The sequence below is a fragment of the Macaca fascicularis genome, chromosome 1 (assembly GCF_037993035.2).
Source record: "Macaca fascicularis isolate 582-1 chromosome 1, T2T-MFA8v1.1".
Classification (NCBI taxonomy): domain Eukaryota; kingdom Metazoa; phylum Chordata; class Mammalia; order Primates; family Cercopithecidae; genus Macaca; species Macaca fascicularis.
Window position 1 is genome coordinate 16,846,796 of NC_088375.1, and position 15,718 is coordinate 16,862,513.

Consider the following 15,718-nt stretch of genomic DNA (forward strand, 5'->3'; position numbering starts at 1 on the left):
TTTCTAGTGCACCTTTATTTTTAGTGTAGAAACATGCTCTTATTTCTCACATTCAAAATCAGTAATAAACAAAACTCAGTTCCCTGATCAGCCACATCCCATGCCCCTACCTGCCTCTGCAGCCAAACACCTGGAAAGGGAAGGCTCTCCTTGTCTCCAGCTCACTTCAAGCCCCTGTGCCTCAACCCGCTGCAATCAGCCGTCACCCCACTGCAATCAGCCGTCACCCCACCGTGCTGCCAACACTGGCCCCATGGAGGTCACCAAAAACTACAGACGGATAAATCCAACTTTCTCAGTCTTCCTCCGACTTGGCCATCAGTGGTGACAGGACTGATGGGGTGACCACTCCCTCCTCTTTGCTACACCTTCCTCAATTGGCTTTTAAGACACTACCCTCCTGTTCCTCATCTCTGCTCCTTGGCCGTGTCTTCAGTGCACTTCCTCATCCCTCCTCATCTCCCTGATGCCTAAAGTTGAGGAACCCTAGAGCTCAACCCTGGCTCCTCACCAACATTGGCCTGGACCATTTTGTCTGAATTATCATCATAATGATCCTATCTGGTCTCCCTGCATTTGCCCTTCTCCTTCCCCTCTACCACAGTGGATTCTCAACTCAGCAGCCAGAATTGTAATGAAAATGTCAGATCCCATTACTCCTCTGCTGAAAACCCTCAGAGGCCTCCCCTACTCACTCACTCAGCGGAAAGTCAAAGGCCTTGCAGGATATGCTATGCTCCCTTGTTTCTCTGACCTCCACTGCTTCCCCAGCCCCTTCACTCACTAGGCTCCACCACCCTGGCCACCTTGCTGTTCCTTGGAAAGGCCAGGCACCTCCTACATGCCTAGGAAGGTGGCTATGAGGATGGGGTTGCAGAGGGTAGAGCAGATGATCCACAGCTGAATTCAACTGCACCAGAGAACATGCATCTTTGCAACAAAGGAACGGGAGAAGGGCTAAGGAAAAGGAATAAGGACTTGGTGTGCCCACTGTGGCTCTGCCTTGCCCTTACAACTATTCCTAGCCCTTCCAGCTGGGCCTGACCAGTGGGAGGCAGTGGGAAGAATTTGGAGGGTGAGGGAAGCTCCGGAGATGCCACGGATTTTGCTCCCTCCCACTCTGCCTTGGGTAGCTTCTCCGCCAGCAGCTGCATCTCCTGTGATTCTGGCTCTTGTTGAACCAGCCCACATGGACCCAGCTCATATTTGGTGACCTTGACTCTTGGGCTCCAGTAACACTGCTTCCTCCTTTTGTTTTTCTAGCCTAGGAGTGGCCGTGGCTTCCTGATGTGGCTAATACCTGAGGAACCTCATCTCTCTCTATTGGCTTTCCAACTCCTCCATCACCTGTGTTACCAATTCCCTGAATTAAATTATTTGTTTTAAATACTTAACATAGATTCTGTCTTCCTGGATGGGCCTTGGCTAACGCCCTTGACTCTTGGGAATATGTGGGCTGCCAGATGGTGGTCAGCTGTGATCCAAACTGCTCAGCCCACATGGTTGGTACTTGGCTCAGATCAGTTCATGTTTCTTAATGGCTCAGTGTCCAGGTGAGACATCTGAGAATAAATGCTCACAGCTCCAGATTGAAATGAGCTTACAGTTTAGATGGGAGATGAGGAATATTTCTATGAAAAGAGCAAACAACAATTCAAGGCAATGTGTGATTAAATGCCAAGATGCCTGGTAAAGACAATTTGTACTGAGACTAATTCTCCAGAGCTTAGATTCTGCATCACATGTGGATTTTCTACCTGTCCACGTATGAGTCACTCTAAAGTGAAAAAAATTCATAGAAAGGTCAAGGCTCAATCACAGAATATTTGTAAGTTATTACTTTCAATATACAAATTCTGACACTGAGGAAAGCTAACTCGCGTGCTCCTTGGAAGAAACATGCCCCTATTTGCAACCTCTCTGATAAAGGTCATTTAAAATCACTTCCAGTGGGTGCGTGTAACTCAGTCAAAGTAGAGGTGGGCTTCAAGTAGGCGACTGTGATGTATTCGTGACTTATCAGGCTGGTAGGAAAAGACAACAGTGAAGACTGCTCTCCTGCAATTTCCTGAGCTTCTTTTCACAGCATATGTGTTTATAATAAGAGGAATATTCACAAACCAGTGTTCACACAGCAGACATTTCCCTAGTTTGAACCATTTCCTTGCCTCCTTTCAATAAGAGTGGAGCCCAGGCCTACCTTTATAACTACTTCAAGTAACAAAGTTTTCTTTCTCTTTAACTCATTTAATCATTCAACAAATGTTGTTGAGCACCTAATTTGCTCTAGAAATTAGTCTAGGTACTAGACACACAATGGTGAATCAATAAGGCGCAATCTTTTCCCCATGGAACTGGCACAGAAGCATTATAGACATTTTCTCTAAATAGAGGCATACTCTACCTGGGAGTAAGGCTCACAGAACATGGTCCACTGAAAGTAGCTGGATTTTTCTTTACATTAGAAAATAAGTTTGACATAATTCAATATCATCTGTTTTGTGGTTTCAGTGTCAAGAAATTCAGAAAGAAATTTAAATTTAGTTTTATTTTTTTCTTGGTAAGAAAAATTTTAAAAATGAAATAAAAATAAATTTAGCTTTATTTAGATCTGAAGAACTTGTATTAACTTTTAAACTGAGGTACAACATACATATAGAAAAGTTTACAAGTCATAAACTCAGAGATTGATGAACGATTACAAAGTAAACACACCTCTGTAACCACTTCCCATCAATAGAGTGAACATTATTGAACCCCATAGAGCTCCTGCTCTCCTTCCTCAAATTACCCTACATCCCCTACCTCTCCTGACCTCTAAAACAATAGATTGCTTGTCTGTCTTCAAACTTGGTATAAATGAAATCATATGGTATGCATTTTCCAACTTATTTTGTTCAATATGTTTGTAATATTCATCCAAATTGTTGCATGAAATGATTCATTCATTTTAGTTGCTGTTTAGTATTTTGCTCTATGAATGTATCCAAATTCATTTATCAGTTCTACTGTTAATAGATATTGGAGTTGTTTCCAGTTTTTAGTGATTATATGTTGTGCTGTTATGAATATTCTTAAACATTTTTTTTGATGTACATGTGTACACATTTCTCACAAGGGTATATTTAGCAGTGAAACTGCTGGAATAAAGTGTATATATGTAATAAAATGTAGTGTAAAATGTCATTTACTAAAATGGCTGTGCCAATATATACCAATATGTACCAAAATGCACCCAGGTTTACATAAGAGGACCCATTGCTCCATATCCTTGTGAATTCTGAATATTTTCAGACATCTAAATTTTGTTCCTTCTAGTAAGTGTGATGGTTACTCATCATGGTTTAAATATCCCTGAATTCTAATGAGGTTGAGCCCCTTTTCATGTTTAGTAGTCATTAGAATATCATTTTTTGAAGTGCCAGTTCAAATGTCCTGTCCATTTTGCTATTGGGTGTCTGATATTTTTCGTATTGATTCTTATGTGTTTTGCACACTCTGGGACATAGCTCTTTTCAGATGTATGTGTTCCATGTATCTTTTCCCACTTATGGCTTAATGTTTAAAATTCCCTTAATGGTGTTATTTGACGAATAGTTTTTAATTTTTATGTAGTCAAATTTATCTGACAAATAAGTTATTAAAGTGGAAATAATTATGAGACGATGATTTTATAATAAAAATGTTCAACAAACACATAAACATCAATTCTAAATTTATTGCAGCTAACAGCACAGTTTCAAAGTATATAAACCAAAAATGTACAGAACTGAAGTAAGATATTTAAAAATCTATAATCTTTTATTAGTAGTAATAGACTGGATGAAGACATAAAACCTTACTCTACACTGCTTGTAAGAGGCACAAATGAAATATTAACACACTGAAAGTTTAAAAAATGGAAGGATGAAAAAGGTATATGATATAAACATTAATCCAAAGGAGGTTGGTGTTGGAATGTTGAATCAGCCCAGCAATTCAGAGGCAACATCCAATTTGTCATGATGCATTATCCTTTTACAAACAAGGGTATTCAACTTGCTAAAATTTTGTTAAAATTTTTGTATCTGTGTTTGTGATGGACATTTGTCTACAGTTTATTTTCCTGTCATTATTTTGTCAGGATTTGGTATAAGTATAATTCTAGCCTCACAAAATGAGTTAGTGTTTTTTCCTCTTCAATTTTCTGAAATAAATTGTGCTATTGGTATTACTTCTTTTGAAATGTTTGGTAGAATTTGCCAGTGAAGCAATCTGGGCCTGGCGTTTTGTTTGTGGGGAGGTTTTAACTCATAATTCGCATTCTTTAATAGGCATAGGGATATTCAGGCTATTTCTTCTTGAATGAGCTTTGGTAGTTTGTGTCTTTTATAAAGTTTGTCTACTTTATCTAAATTGTCAAATTTATTGACATAAGTTTTTTCATATTTCATTATCATTTTAATGTCTGTTATAGGGGCTGTCATGTTATTCTCTTTCCTTCCTGATACTGGTAATTTGTGTCTTCTCTGTCTTTCTCTTTCTGTTATTTTTCCCTATCAGTTAGGCTAGAAATGTTTCTATTTTATTTATCTTTTTTAAAGAACCAGGTTTTGAATTCATTGATTCTTTTCTCTGTTATTTTCTGTTAATTCTTTTCTTTTCTTTTTTTTTTTTTTTTTGGTGAGACGGAGTTTCGCTCCTGTTGCCCAGGCTGGAGTGCAGTGGCACAACATCTGCTCACTGCAGCCTCTGCCTCCCGGGTTCAAGCGATTCTCCTGCCTTAGCCTGCTGAGTAGCTCGTATTACAGAGGCATGCCACCACGCCTGGCTAATTTTTGTATTTTTAGTAGAGACGGGGTTTCATCATGTTGGCCAGGCTGGTCACGAACTTCTGACCTCATGATATGCCCACCTCGGCCTCCCAGAGTGCTGGGATTACAGGCGTGAGTCACTACGCCCGGCCTTTCTGTTAATTCTTATTGACTTCTGCCTTTGTTCAATTTATTACTAGAAGTCAAGAATTACGCTATTTTTCTGTTTGTTCAGAAACTTTGCTCTTAGGACTTCTTATAGATCATGGGAAACATAAAACTTGGTGCAAAGTCTGAATACCATAAGTTGAAAAACGAACGTTTCAATTAAGTAAGGAAATGAATAACCCTTCATAACATTTAATACCTTATTTCACTTGATCTCTTCTTGCGACTCTATCAACTCAGCGATCTTAGGTCTAGTCAATTTAAAACATACGTATCATTTTTTAAACTCTCAGAAACCTTAAAAATTAATATAATTTCCCTATTTTACAGGTAAGAAAGCTAAAAATCAGAATGAGAGGTTTCTAATTATGCATTACAAAGTAGAAGATTGACTTGGAAGTCAATGCTCTTAAATCCTGTATTTTATCACCTCCAAAGTAAAGTCATTTGGGGTCTCAGATAGTCCAACCAACAAATTTAAAAACTCTTCCTTTCAAGTTGCGGCCCACTATAGATGCAGCTTATTTGCTTTATCTTTGACAAGCAAACATCCCTAATTCCAATTTACTTTATTGCTATTTTGCCCTTGCAACCCATTTGAATTCCTTCTTACATGACATTTTAGCATTTTTTAAATGTTGAGTCTTTTAGGTTGGTTTTGCTTTTTATTAGACCTGTACAGTTTTGTTAATTGACTAATGATTTTGTTTATTATTTAACCTACAATTAATCTTTTTTTTCCTTTGGTGATATTTGTTCCTTTGCCCTGTTTTTAAAACTACTTTCAATTTTTAGATGTTTTGTTGGATCTATTTAGAGCTTCATCACCATGGCAATATGTTTTTTTTAAAACACTGCAAACAAATATACTAGGAGTGCACCCTTTTAATCTTCACCAGTTACTGTGAGATTGCTGTGTAAGCTAATTTACACATTTGTAAATACATTATTTGCAGGAAGAAAACTTCTGAGATACAGCTCAGGAAAAGCCTGCTGAATTTATGTTGTAAGCATTACTTCACACAGTTGTATCAGTCCGTTTTCACACTGCTTTTAAAGACATACCCGAGACTGGGCAATTTACAAAAGAAAGAGGTTTACTGGACTTACAGTTCCACATGGCTGGGGAGGCCTCACAATCATGGAGGAAGGCAAGGAGGAGCAAGTCACATCTTAACAGGATGGCAGCAGGCAAAAAGAGAGCTTGCGCAGAGAGACTCCCATTTTTTTTTTTTTTTTTTTTGAGACAGAGTCTCGCTCTGCCCCCCAGGCTGGAGTGCAGTGGCGCGATCTCGGCTCATCGCAAGCTCCGCCTCCCGGGTTCCCGCCATTCTCCTGCCTCAGTCTGCTGAGTAGCTGGGACTACAGGCACCCGCCACCGCGCCCGGCTAATTTTTTGTATTTTTAGTAGAGACGGGGTTTCATCGTGTTAGCCAGGATGGTCTCGATCTCCTGACCTTGTGATCCACCCGCCTTGGCCTCCCAAAGTGCTGGGATTACAGGCGTGAACCACCGCGCCCAGCCGAGACTCCCATTTTTAAAACCATCAGATCTCGTCAGACCCATTCACTATGGCGAGAACAGCACAGGAAAGACCCGCCCCATGATTCAATCGCCTCCCACCGGGCCCCTCTCATAACACGTGGGAATTATGGGAGCTACAAGATGAAATTTAGATGGGGACACAGAGTCAAGCCATATCAACAGTGTAAAGATGAAAAGACAACAAAAATATCTTCATACTTCCTTATCCCCTCTTTGCAATAAAACCCTTAACTAGAAGAAACAGTCCACTCTTTTTCCTCTTCCTCCTACACTTCCCACTTATTGTCACCTTGTAATATTCAGAGAGCACTTGAATTAAGGATCTGGATAAGGAGATGCTTTCAGGTAATCATTAGCTCACATACCCATAACTTATGCTAAAAGGTGGGATGGCGTTTGTAAAGTGCTTTCATAATGCAATATTATTGTTAAAGACAAGGGTGGACTCCTTTTTTTATTTTGACATGGCCTGTCTTGAAATAAATATCAATTCAATATGAAAAAAGACATTTAGAAAATTAAAACCTAAAATCTTTTTATTTTGATTTATTTATTTTCAGTTGCTATCTGCCCTCTGTAGAAATGTAAAGGCATCTAGGTGAGAACTTACCAAATGCGGTAATTCTTTAGCTTTAATGAATCTAGGCTCAGAATCCACCACTGTGCATTATCAGTCATTTTCCCTTTGCACAAATTATCTAATTGCTTTGAGCTCACTCCCCTCATCTGTGAGAGGGACACAGGGAAGCCTGTCGGAGTTCCTTTGGGGGTGAAATAGAAGTCTCCATGAATTCATGTGGAGATGCTCTGTAAACATTTGTCTCTTCTTTCAAGAACAGTCGTTCTTCTCTTTTCTATAAACATGTCAACCTTTTCCCTTCTCTGAGATATGTCATTACATTTTCTTTTTACTCTTCACCCGGTAGTCACTTGAAGCTATTTCTAGAAAATATGTAGGCACATCTTTTTGTATGTATCAAACTGAGTAGAAATGATTCTCAATTCCATTTTAACAAATCTTTAAAAATTATTTGGGCCAGTTAAAGTATTATTTATTGATAATTCTCTCTTTTGGTTTACTTTTGAACTTTGAAGTGAACTACATTATGATATAGCTATATCTACTAATAGAATATTCTATTTTTCTATTATCCAACTTTCTCCATGGGCTGTGAAAAAAATATATAATCAGTTTTAGAATACAATGTGTCAGTAACTTACACAACGGCTGCAGTCTTTTATTTGTTTTTCCATCTCCATGTAGCAGCAGCTGTAGGGCAGGAGATGCAGGATATTTTACTTCTTTATTGTATTTTCTCTGCTGTTCATTATCTTATATTTTCTTTATACTTGACAAATATGTGGCTTGAAAATATTTACCTTAAATCAAAGATGATAATCTGATGCGTATGCATTGGGGGATTTAGATTTCCTGAGCGCTCATGAACACATGAACATGTGAACTATTTCTGTTGATTATTTTTCTTTGTGGGTAATATATAAGTTTGATGGCATCTCTACATCCAGGTCTGCCTGAAGAAATGGGACTTGGAAGGAAGAGGACAAAGGCATCTGAGAAATGTAGAAGCACCATGAAATCCAGGGATTTAACCTCTTAAGCTACCAAATACATTCCCAGTTCCTAAGAGAGAAATCCATAAGCCCTTTAGCTGCTCAGAAGCCCATGGGGCACAGCCCGATGTTGCCTTGTCCCAGAATTGTCCTCGGCTCCACTCTGTACTAATCCCTGTCATCTCCTCTCCCTTGCAGGCGATTCCACTAATCTGAGCCATCTGTGCATCTTGACCACAAGGAGGATACCACCCTAAGCCTCCAAGACCAGTTGGCCAAACAGAGATTTGGCTACTCCTCCAGGAAGAGGTTTCTCATTATGTCAGATGCATCTCTCTCAGAAGCCCTTGCAAGCAGTCAAACCATTTTGTAACATCAGTTCTGATACGCAGCTCAAGAGCACCGTGGGTGCAATCACATCTGACATAATATAGCTGCTAGAACACTTGGTCTGGCAGTTTTAGAAAGGGAGTTTCATGATTAAAACACTCTCTCTCAGGGCAGCATCTGCAATGCCACCTACATCTTTTGCCTGAGGGATTCCCAGAGGGTCAATATCACCTCCTTTTCCCTTCTTTTGCTAACTCAGTGAAGAAAGAGCAAAGACAAGTGAGTCAGAGCTTGGGATAAATTATTACACATATGTCTGTGCATGTTTGCATCTGAGAATAAATGAAAGAAAAATTAACCTATTGTTTCGCTGTGAAAGTTATATTATTAATTGGTTCCCTACAATGTGTTTTAGCTAAAAAGTAATAACTCATCATTAGGGTGCTGCCCAAGAGTATTACGCTACCATGGAAACAGCCTGTAAGAAAAGACAATCTTTCATTTTCCCTCAGAGGTACCATTTCATAGATGTTTTAATAGAACATTCAACACACACACACACACACACACACACACACACACACACACACACACAGCATAACTGGTGGACTGTCCCTAATAAAGCATCTTCCCTCAGATGCAGTTCTCCTAGCAAACTCCTCTGGTTCTTATCTCCCAATAGCAATGAAGCCATCACATCACGGGTTCCTGCTGCTGGATGTCAGCAGATCAGAGGCCGGGAGGGGCACACATCTGAATTCCCTTCCGTTTTAAGTCAGAAGGAACCTACATCTATAGGCTTCCTGGATGTGGAGCCAGTGTTAATCATTTCAGTGGAGTGCTTGGCACAGCTGTGTGTAGGCACCGTTCCAGGTTCTGAAGATTCACCAGGTATTGAATAAGAAACAGGTATTGAATAAGAACATGATGGTCAAAGAAGTCATTTCTGAGAGCCTTGTGTGGGATGAAGGAGATCAACAGGGTGACATGATAGAGCCTCAGCAGTGAGAGGGAACAGGGAGGGAGATAAAGTGGTCAGAGAAAATCTCTCTGGAGAGAGAGTATTTGAACAGAGATTAAAGGAAGAGAAAGAGCCAGAAATCCTAAAAATTATCTGAGGAAGATTATTTCAGCAGAGGAAACCGAAAGGGTGAAGGTTACCTCTGAAAAAAACTGAATAATCTCTTTTTCCCAGAAAACATTCAGCCAATGTGGCTAGAGAGAGGTGAGTGGGAAAAAAGGAGGGAAGCATGTTGTCTGGGCTTGTGGGGCCCCGTGGCCTGTGGTCAGCAGCTTGGATTTGTTCTAAATGCAGTAGGAAGCTATTGGAGGGTATTAAACAGAAGAAAAACTGATCTGATCTGATTTGTTAAAAGACTACATCAAACGGTGGAAGCCCCTGTGTTTGGGGCTCAATTTGAAAAATTCTCCCTTGACATCCTTAAGTGTTTGTTCTGCTCCTTAAGTCCTGGTCATACCAAGCGGTCATCATTTCCTAGGTAGAGAAACCAAGGTCAACTTTAGCATCAAAAAGCACCCCTCATATCCATGGCTTGTTATGTTTTCAAAGTAACGAAGCAGTAATACATGAAGTTGATATGTTACAAAAGAGTTCAACCTCAGCCTTTTCCTTTTTTTTTAGATTTTGCACTTAAAACTTAATGCTACAATTACCCATGCTTTTTTGATCATTGTGCACTTTTTAATTAAGAAAGTATATCAAACATAAAAAGACGTTGGGTCAAAACAGCCAAGCAATCTGTGCTTACTTGGGATGGAAACAATTTTAATTGATGCAATTTGCAGCCATTTAAATATTTCATATTTGGTTATTAACACTGCAGGGAAAGTGGGCACTTCATGCTGACAGACCAATGGAAAGAGAATTGCTGGTTTTGTAATTTTCACTTGCTCAGGTCTCATTTGGCTTGGGGTTTGCTGTGAGTTGTGTGGGTCAGGTGAACGCTGGGTCCTCAAAAGACAGAGGACAGAGATCTGGAAAGTGATATTTCATATTTGAACCTGGTCATTAGCACTAGAAAGGTGATGGAGCTGTGATTTTGTAAAAGCTGTTTCTTCCTTAATACTGTGTGAAAAAAATCTTCCAAATAAGTACTGTAGCTTAGTGCTTAGATTTCATGATGCCCGCTGCAGGAGATGTGGGTGAATGCACTCAATCAGCTGTTTAATTAGACGGCCCCAGCTAGCAAAGAGATTGCCTGTTGAGTTAAGCATTTCCTGATTTTATTCCTTGTCTCCAGCTCACAGTGGAGTCTGTGGTGCTTTCTGATTTACGTCGGTCTGAATTCCCCCTTTAGGGACTGGAAGAAAAAGGTAGAGGAGGATTAAAACAGGGAGTACAGAAATGAATAGCTCCTTCACCTGTTGACATCCACTATGGACAACATTTTTTTAAAAAAAATTAACTTACACAAGAATAGAAAAGACTCTAGTTCATAGTAGGAGGAGCATGATGAGATCTAAGGTATTCCTTCTATCACAGACAGTTCTAGAGGGACTGTGGAGCCCTTTGGGGGCAGTCTTGACCAAGTGTCTCTTTCTTTCTATCTGCACACAGAAGTTAAAGAACAGGGAACTGGATAAGACCGTACAGACCTCTTTTAAGGACATTTTCCAAAAAAACCATTGTGTGGAAAAAATTCTGTCAAGCCTGCAAAAGTTGTTAGATCTCCAAGCCCATCTCTATCTCTCTTTTCCAACACCGACTTACTCACCAGGAAGAGAAACAAAAGCAGCTGCCAGGAGCTGAAGCAAACAGAAGCTTCCCTATAAACATGGGTTCTCATAAAAGCACAAATGAAACGGAGGGCAGAGGCAGGGAGTTGCATTTTTCATTAGACTTTCATCACGCGAGTGCATTTTTCTCCACAAGTGTCCTCGTCATTGGACTCTCAAAGACCTAACATCTAGTTAGTTCTAACCACATCTGGTCAGAGCAAAGAGAAGGTCCCAGCACAATCAGGCCACTGCTGATGACTTCTGACTAGAATCCCAATGGACTTGGGTTTGAATGTTGCTTGAGTGCAGTATGTTGTGTGGAAATGATATTTTCAATGTCTTTCTTCCAAATCCAATGGTTGAAGGTTTTAGGGGGAAAATCAGGAGAAATGCTTTGAGTTCTTACCACTACCTAGTAGAAGACAATAGTTACATCTTGAATGCATATGAAAAGGGTGCTCTTTCAAAGACCAGCTATGGCATTTGTATAAGATACCTTTAGTGCTATACATAATATGAGACCAGCTCAGAGGACATGAGGTTTGTCAGAATATATGGCTAGGAGGAATTCTGTACAAATCTATTGCTACATATGGATTTCCTTTGATGAATATTTAAAGCCTATAGTTTACTTAAGATTTTTTGCTTGATGCCTTGTTTAATTAAAGCCTCAAGAAATTTACTTTGGCTTTTTAATAGGAGACTCTTAACTACTTTTTCTCACACGTATAATTTCCTGCATGTTATTTTTCCATTTCTATTTAGGAAACATATGGAAGTCTAGTCTTTTTCTAAAAGTGAAATCTGCAGAACTGAGGTCATTTTTTGGAACTACCTGGAGTGAATCCAAAAATTGTGAGATGCTCTGGGGAAACTGTCTAGATGTATCAAGTGTGACTGTTAGGGAACATCTGGCCTCATGAAGCCAACACACCCACACCCACAATTTATTCAGGAACTAATTATAACCCTACTTAATCTTAAACATGCTTATGTGGGATGAAAGTCTGGACTTAAGTCTTGTAATTTTATAAGATCATCTATGGAAGAACCAGAACATCCAATGATGGCCTAATATCTAATCCCAAAGGGTGGCTATTGGACGAAGAACGCTTGCTAAGGCTAGAGTCACTCAAAGAACACTTATGCAGACCAATATATCACTTCAAAGTCATGGTGAGGCTGCAAGTAAATTGTTAAATGTTTCTGGAATATCCATATCACCTGGCCACTGCAGAACCAAAGTGTGGCTACATCAATTAGTATCTGGGTTTGTTGAGACTGGCCATTGCTAAAGCTGGTTTCCAGATCATCCTCATCTTCCAATTTAATGAAGTATAACTTAATTCAGCAGAATTATAGTAGGTGCATGTAACTATGCTAGTAGAGACTATGGGATGCAATGCAGGGATGGTCCCTGCATTGGGTGACTTTAAGAGAGATGGAACATAGTATACATGAAGGAAATGGAAGGACTCTAAACTAATAGAAGGCAGGCTAAGTATGCATTTTCTCATTTTATCCATATGAGTTGCCTCATGAGTTGTGACACTGTGTCACCCCCTTTCTAGAAATAAAAAAAAAAAAGAGGTACAGAGGATTTAACTCTCCCAAAGATCTATAGCTACGAAGTATCAGAGATGATTCAAATCTGGGTCTATCTAATTCAAAGTTCATGCTCACCATGACTACTACTTGCGAGTCACTGAGCTACCCACCCTGACAGGATCTGAATGGGGAAGGTAGCCTCTGAGCAAGTCTGGGTCAGGCCAGGGCTATGGGTTGATAGTTTAGAAAGCTGGTATTCCTCAGGAAAGGTGATGGTATTCCTTGGTAACAGATTAACCTCCAAATCTCAAAAAATAGAACAACTGGGGCCTATTTCTTGCTCACACAAAGTAAGGCACATGTCAGGTGACTCTCCAGGGTATGCTTTCATGTTGCAGCTCTACCATCTCAACAGGTAGCCTCCACCACTAATGTGGTAGGGAAGAAAGGGGTAAGAAAACTCAGATCCATTTTTAATTTCCTCTAAAGGGAGATGACTCCCTTCACTTCTACTGGGGGTTCGCTGGCTTGATGCTGTGGTTTGGATATCCCCTCCAAAACACATGTCAAAACATAATCCCCAATGTGGCAGTACTGAAGGATGGAGCCTTTAAGAAGTAATGGGGTCATAAGAGATCTGCATTTATGAATGGATTAACCTATTCATAGGTTAATGGATTGATGGGTTAATGAATTAATGGGTTATCATGGGAGTGGGACTGGTGGCTTTATAAGAAGAGGAAGAGAGACCCGAGCTAGCACATTAGCACAGTCCTCTCACCACGCAATGCCCTGTGCTGCTTCAGGACTCTTCGGAGAGTCCCCACTGGCAGGAAGTCTCTCACCTGATCCAATCCCTCGACCTTAAACCTCTGAGCCTCCAGAACTGTAAGAAATAAATTAGTTTCCTTTATAAATTACCCAGTTTCAGGTACTCCATTATAAGCAACAAAAAACAGAATAAGACATCTGACTAACCACATGATCCCAACACGGCTGCAAAGAGTATCTGGAAGTCTTCTAGTGTGCCTCGATGGAAAGAACCAGAGGTAGTTACCAGGAGTAAGTGTGCTCCTTCCTGCTTAGCCCAGAACTACCTGCGGGCTAGGAGACACCAGTGGTTGCTTCTCTTTTCTGGGTTATTGATACACCTTGACTATGGCCCAAAAAATAAACTTACTCTCGGTGTCTTGCAGAAAATGGAAATCAGCTAAGTGAAACTGAAAATTGATCCAATAATCTAAATAATAAAGACCAAGAATTTTATCCTTTCACTGAAACAGAGAATTGAAGCAAAGTAATAAATCCTTCAATTCCCTAGATTACTACTTAAATTATACACTTATCTTCACTAGTGTAAATCTGGCCTCTCCATCTGCCAAAGGATAGTTTACCTCTTCAACTAACCCTCCCGGAACACCTGCTACTGTGCTAAATGCTGGAAACAAAGCTAAATCAGTCTGTACTTCTGGTTCTTTTTGTCAAGAAGAGAAGTTAAAACGAATATAAAAATAGCTATAAAAAAGGAAGAATATGAGAAGCTCTAGGAGGTCAAATAAAAGAATGGGTGTACAAAACATGCTATTCCAGGCCGCATGCCCACAGCTGATTGGAGCAGGAACAGAGGCCTAATCCAGGAATTAACTTATGGCCAGGCTAGAAAGGACAGGAAGGACCAATGTGAATTCACTCTTGGCAGTTGAAATTAGAAAACCCAGAGACTGAGTTAATGAAAGGACATGTCCAGTTGAAGCTGCAGTGATCACTATAGTCCAGCAAGCTGAAGTTAGAAGCCTGGGAGCAAAAGACAGCACAGAAGCTGATAGAGAAGCAGATGCTACAAGAGAGAGAACATGCTTCTCTGTGTCATTCAGCAAACCCCTCCTGGCGTTGGTTCCCAGGGGAGCAGCTGCCCTGAAGTTTGTGTTCATGGAAGAACATGCCATACAAGTTACAAGCATAGTTCTGGAGACCCTAGTTCATATTTCAGTTTGGCACAACATAGCTGTGCAATGGTGTAAGATATTTAACCTGTCTAAGCCTCTGTCTTCTCAATTGGAAAATGTAGGACACAATTCATACATTTGTTGCAAAGATTAAAAGAAATAATACATGGAACATAGAAAGCACTAAAGTGCTATTATCAATGTTACTATTATTTCCATGAGCTCTCACCTTCACAATCCATGTGTGCCTTTGTAATAACCTACTCTCTCTATTTTTCCTCCTGAAGGAACTGAATGAGTCTTTGTTTCTCTTGACACAAAGATACCAAATAAGTCTTTTGGTTTTATGTAAAATAGTTTCTGAGGGGGCAAGATTTGAGGCAGATCTGGGATTTTCCTTAAGTCGGAACAATACATTGGTAGATTATCTGAAAGATTTCTTCTAGTTCTAACATTTTATGATGCTCAACAAAAATCAGTTAGTGCTTGTTATTTCTGTAGAGTATTTAAGAATACTTTTTAACAGGGACATATTGAAGACCCAGAAATGTAAAAGTGGTTGTTTATGGATCATCTTCTCATATACTCATTACTGCATCCAATTGCACAGCACTCCATAAGGTAGGCATGGAAGATATTACTTTCACCCCATTCTTCAGATGAGAAAATAGAGCTCACACAGTACATGTGACTTATCACAGGTTAAAAAGTGGCAAACCATTGGCTCAAAAATCCTGGTTTTCTGATACCTGCCTCCATGCTCTTTCTGCCGTTTCCTGCTCTCCTGCTTCCTCCGCCCCAAACCCAGAGTGTTGTATGAGGTTCTCCAGGGCATAGGAATGCAGAAAGAGAGAGGGGCTGTAAGTGGAAGAGGGGGACAGGAGGATGCATACAGGCCTTGGGATGACAACAGTGGACACTAATAATGGGAATTTAATCCACATTTATGATGCAGGGGCAGGTGAGCCTCAAAAGTGGGGCTTAATCTGGGAGGGTTCTTGGCTTCACTCAGGAAAGAATTCAGCAGCAAGCTGACAGTAGAGGAAAGTAGGTTTACTGAAGCGGCAGTGTACAGCA